A 6,164-nucleotide genomic window follows, 5' to 3' on the forward strand; every position below is an offset into this window, starting at 1 on the left:
AAGGCCGAATGCAGCCCTGGTGGGTCATTCTGGATCCTCCCAAGCTCACATTCCTGCATTCTAGGGCCCAAAGTTTTCCTGGAGGACAGCTGGGCTGTGGGGCACAGGTGTAGACCTAGAGAGGAGTAACCTCGTATTAATTATGTCATTACGTTTCGTCTTCATAGCAATGCCACGAAGCAGATTTGACCATCCCCATTTCACAGATAATGAAACTTGGGTTCAGGGAGGCCTAGTTATTTGTTCAGGGTCACACAGCTAGTAAGTGATGGACTCAGAATTTGAACCAAGTCTGAGGCCGTGACCGCTCTCCTCCCCCATTCGCTGTAACCGCATTTAGACAGCAGCGGCCAGCGGTTAGGCTGACTTCTTGGTTGCCCTCTCAGGACCGTCCTTTGACTGTAGTGCCTCCTCTGAGCCTCTGTAACCTGGGCCAGAGGCTAGAGCAAGCACCTGTGCCCTGGACACACACTGCTCACTTTTTCTTTTTTTAATTCAAGAAACACCTGGGTAAAAAAAATTCTTGTCCTCCAAAAAGGCTCTTGAGACAAAACTACGAGTCAAACCCCACCCCTGCCCCCTGCGACCTCACTGGCTCCTCCAAACTGATAAAAAGCCATTTCGCAGACAAGCGGCCAGTTCTGACTCTGAGAGAAGCCCTTCTTGTCCAAAGTCGCCATCTGTTTTTCCTTTGCCAGCCCAGAGCCGGCCCTCCCGGGACCCCGGGCCTGCCTGAGTTTGGGGCCCCCTTGGGGCAGAGCCTTTACTCTTGATCTCAACAAATCAGAGCTCCTGGATGGCTGGACAGTTCGGCAGAGGGGGAGCTATAGCCCCCCAAGCCAGGGGCTGGAAGGCGGGTTGGCAGGGAGCGGGACTCAGGGGACACCCTGGCGTCACCATCCAGTAGCTGGGACCCACCCTTTGGAACTGGCCCTTATCAGAGTCTCAGACTGTCAGAGTTGGGAGGGACCTCAGGATTCCCCTTGTCGGGTGATTTTCACAGTTTTCAGCCACAGAACCCCTTCGGTGAATTACATCCGACATGGAAGCCTGAAGCCCCCAACAGGTAAGACCAAAGCAGCCTTTTTGAAGGAGCTCCAACTGCCCACCCCTGTCTTCCCAGGAAGGGGATCCTTAGAACCTCAGGCTCTAAGGAGCTGTTGGAAAATCTCTGGTCTAGTCCAGCCCCCTGGTTTTGCAGGTGAGGAAACGGAGACCCAGGTGGGGTCACACAGAAGCTCTGGTAGCAGAACCAGGTCTAGAGCTCGGGCCTCAAATAGCAGGCCAGATCCTTTCTCCTATACTGCCCTCGCCGCCCCCACTGGACCACATGTACCTTCTGGTGCTTCCCCCAACCCCCCAGTGCTCTGCTGGAACACAGCATGACACCCACCCTGGGTAACTGTAGCAGCCCATCGTCTCCTGCACTAGACTGTGAGCTCCTCGAGGGCGGTGATCCCTGGCACAGAGAAGAGGTTGACAGCGTGCACACACACACACACACACACACACACACACACACACACACACAGCTGCGTGCTGATTGGAGCATCTGTGACAGCACCTGGCACCACGTGGGCACAGAGCAGAGTCTTTGGTGTTTTTGCCACTATACGATTAAGGAGGACCTTTCTTCTAGTCGCAGCATTGGTGACCAGGACACAACAGGGGACAAATTAATGCCAAGTGTCCCACCCCTTAAAGAGAATGTAGAATAACTGGAGCCAGACACCAGACATTGTGAGGAAAGATGTGAGAGCTTTTAAACCATAAGACAAGGGGCACTTCGGTGGCTCTGCTGATTAGACATCTGCCTTAGGCTCGGGTCATGGTCCCAGAGTCCTGGTGTCTTTTTTCTCTCATCACTTTAAAGATGCTGTTCCAGGGCACCTGGGTGGCTCAGTCCATTAAGCAGCTGCCTTTGGCTCAGGGCATGATCCCAGGGTCCTGGGATCGAGCCCTGCATCAGGCTCCCTGCTCCCTGCATCCTCTCCTTCTCTCTCTGCCTGCCGCTCTGCCTACTGTGCTCTCTCTCTCTCTGTATCAAATAAATAAATAAAATCTTTTAAAAATAAAAATAAATAAAGATGCTGTTCCACTATCTTCTGGCCTCCATTATGTCTGCTGAGAATCTAGCAGTCACACATATTACTGTTCCTTGTATATGTCATATCATTTTCCTCGGTCTTGCTTTCCAGAATTTCTCTTATCTTTGTGGCTTTTGGTGATTTGACTATAATATGCCTAAGGATGATTTTCTTTGCATATATCTTGCTTGGGGTGTGCTAAGCCTAATCTTTCACCTTGTTTAGGGAAATTGGGGCCATTATTTCTTCAGTTATTTTTATGTTTCCATTTTCTCTGTCCTCTCAGACAGAGAGGACAATTACCTGTATATTAGTAGACCTTTACATATTTTCCCACAGATCATTGTCTGTTTATTTCTATTCTCTGTTCTTCAGATTAGTTCATTTTTAGTGACCTATCTTCAAGTCCACTGACAATGTTTTCCATCATTGTAAATGTGCTGTTGAGTTCATCCAGTGAGTTTTATTTCACATACTATATTTTTCAGTATTAGAATTTCTATTTGGTGCTATTTAATACTCTATATTTCTTTGATAATATTTTCTACTAATTTTCTATTTATTTATTATTTACAAGTATTTTTTCCTTTATATCTTTGAGCAAAGTTATAATCTTTACTTTAAAATCTTTGATTTTAAAGATTTTTGATTTTAAAGATATTTTAAAAGATTAAATAAATTAATTCCACAATAAAAAGATAATGCAGTATCAGAGCAGGGTACAAATAAAAAACAAAATAAAATAAAATCTCTGTCTGCTGGGGTACCTGGGTGTCTCAGTCAGTTGAGCATCCAACTTTGATTTTGGCTCAGGTTGTGATCTTAGGATCATGGGACTGGGCCCCATATCAGGCTCCACATTCAGTGAGGAGTCTGCTTGACATTCTTTCTCTCTCTCTCCCTCCACCCCTCCCCCCAAAATAAAAAAACAAATAAATCTTTTTTAAAAATTAAAAAATTAGGGGCGCCTGGGTGGCTCAGTGGGTTAAGCCTCTGCCTTCAGCTCGGGTCATAATCTCAGGGTCCTGGGATCGAGTCCCACATCGGGCTCTCAGGGAGCCTGCTTCCCCACCCCCTCTCTGCCTGCCTTTCTGCCTACTTGTGATCTTTCTCTCTGTCAAATAAATAAATAAAGTCTTTAAAAAAATTAAAAAATTAAATCTTTATCCACTTTCATGATCAGTCTCCATTTGTTGCCTTTTCTTTCAAGTACAGGTTACAGTTTCTTATTTCTTATTCTGTTAGTAAATTTGGGTTGCATCCTGGACTTTATGAATGATAAATTGTATACCTTCTGGATTGTGTTATATTCCCTTGAAGAGTATTAATTTTTTTAAACAGGAAATTAACTGGCTGGACTCAAATTCCCTTTGTGGTGAGCAGCAGCTAAAATCTCTGTTCAATTCATTTAGTTTTGTTGGGCTGTTTGGATTCTTTTCCACACATACATAATTCAAAGGTCACCTAGAGGTTTGGGCAGAGTTTACATTCAGAATTTGTGGAACTCTCTCTGTGACTCTCCTTTCAATTTTTCCCTCCTCTGCTTTCCAACTGCTTCAAATTCTTGCCTCTAATTCTTCAATCCAGTAAGACTATGAGCTTCTACTCAAGCTTCTGACAGCCTGAATGGAGCCAACTGCAGCTGGCCATTGGGAGGAATACTATAAAAATAGAAAACTTACTCAATGCATTGTTATTCTTCTCAGTGTCAACTCCCCTGCATTTTCTGACTGCTTTTTGGCCATGCTTTAATACCCTCATGTAGTTGTTACTTTTCATATTTTGTGCAGTTTTAAGCCATTACCTGCAAGAAAGATGATTTGATAGGCTCTACTCCACCATCACTGCAAATGGAACCTTCTGATCATCAAATTTAGTGACATGAAAGCCATTGGTGCCTCGATAAGAGCAATTTTGGTTACATGGTAAGAGCAGAAACTTGACTAGAGTGGATTCATGAGAAAATGGGGAAAATTAAATTACGGATAGTAAATATTTACAGTTTCATGAATAGTTTTGTTATAAAGGGAGAGAGAAACGAAGTCATTTCCAGAGGTGGATGTGGTGTCAAGAGAGGCCATTTTGTGAGATAAAAGCATGTCTTGTGTTGATGAGAATAATCCAGCAGAGAAGGAAAAGTTGATGATACAGAAAAAGAGGGAAGAATTGCTGGCACGATGTTCTTGAACAGATGAGAGAAGATAGGACCTGTATAATGGCCTTGGATAGATTATGGACAGTTTGTCTACACGTGCAGGGGCAGGTGGATGGGTAGATGTGGTGGAGCTGGCCAGTTGGAGTTCCCTTTGTTTCATTTCCATGTTCTCAGTGAGATAGGAAGCCCAATTATTATCTGAGAGTGAGGATAGAGGGGGATGTATTAGATACTTGGGAGACGGGGAGGAGGCATGAAAGAGTTTTCTAGGAAAGGAGAAGAACCAAGGAACTAACAAAATATAGTAGGAATGCCAGGTAGTGCTAAGAACCCTCTTGAGGTCAATGTCATGAATTTTAAAAGAGTCAGCATAGGCCTGGATTTTCTACACCCACATTTTGCTACCACACAGCTGCTAGTGTAGAATAGGTGAAGAGTATTTAACCAGAGATTTTTCCAAGAAAGTACAATGAGGCAAAAGAGGAGTAAGGGAGTTAAGGCTGCATATAAAGGAGTGACTAGAGATGGCCCAAGAACTTTAACCTGGGCAAGTAAGGAGAAAACATGAGGGCTTTGAGAGCTGATTAAAATAAAGGCAGTAGAATGAATGGATTATAGGGTCTGAAGAATTATGGGAATCAGAAGACTTGAGGAGTGAGCTGAAAGGTAGGAAGTCACAGAGCGTATTGCTTGAAGTGGAAAAGATGCAAAGTGTCATCATTGTTAACAAGATGAGATGACCGTGGGAGTGCATAGCTAAGACCAGACAGAGGAAGAATCACTGGTGGACAGGAGATCAAGGAACCAAGAGGCCAGGATATTAGAAAGAGCATACTCCTGGACATTGAAATCACCAAGAATTTAAACAGAACTAATATTGAGAAAGTGATGGTGGACTGGAACTGAAGTCTTCGGGGGAATGAGGGGAATGGCCTGGGGGTCTCTAGGTGACTGCGACAGTGGGTAATAGCTGCATAGGTTGGTAGTGTTTAACGAAACTGAAGTCAAGGTCCAAGGCAGCCCCAGTCTTTCTTCTCACCTGGATTCTACCTATAGTAGTGTCTAGTCAATGCACAAGTATCTTCTGGTGATAAAGATGAGCTCTTCCCCAAATTCTCTAAGAGAACAACTTAGAGCCACTAAGAACAAACCACTGTTTGAGATTACAGTGAGAAGGGATCCACACTTCACTGCTGGTGGTTCAGAGCCCTGTGGGTCCAAGTGCCCGGCTGGTGGGCACGCTAACTCCCAGCAAGGCCACGGGCAGGGGGCAGTGCAGGGAGCCCAACAAACATACTTCATTGTCAGTCTACCTGTTTATCTTGAGAAGAGAGCTGCGGAGTTTGGCAGAGGGGTGAGGGGTGCACCAAGAGAGAGAAAGGGAGGCAGAGGAGAGGGTCTGGGGCTTTGCTAGAAAGCCAGGACATTGCATCTGCCCCTGCTGCACATTCAGAGGAAATGAGACACCAAGAGGGGAAAGCCCAGATAGCAAACCTCAGACCTCTGATGGCTACCCTGAGAGCTTCTTCCCAGCTTCCCGGCACCTCCCTAGGCCTTCCTTTCTCTACTCAGAGCTCCACCAAGCTTAAAACCAGCCCGAGCCACACATATTTTGGGGTGTTTGCTTTTGAGAAACAAAAGACAAAGGCTAATGAAATCACCACCTACCCACTCATCCGAGCAAGAAACGCTAGCCTCATCTTTAATACTTCCTTTCCCATCTGGGCACCAAGCCCTTGACGGCGCCGAGATGTCACCTCCTCTCCATACCCACCACTGCTGTCCTAAACTGGGCCCCCTACAAGCCTGGTCTTGACCATTTCAAGACACCCGCACCTCCAATCGGCCCCTCCAATTCTTGCTCCCCTCGCCGACCTCCCAGCCACCAGAGTGTGCTGCCATGAGCCCAATCACTAAAAGCA

The sequence above is a fragment of the Lontra canadensis genome, unplaced genomic scaffold, assembly GCF_010015895.1.
Source record: "Lontra canadensis isolate GAN:19392208 unplaced genomic scaffold, GSC_riverotter_1.0 scaffold63, whole genome shotgun sequence".
Classification (NCBI taxonomy): Eukaryota; Metazoa; Chordata; class Mammalia; order Carnivora; family Mustelidae; genus Lontra; species Lontra canadensis.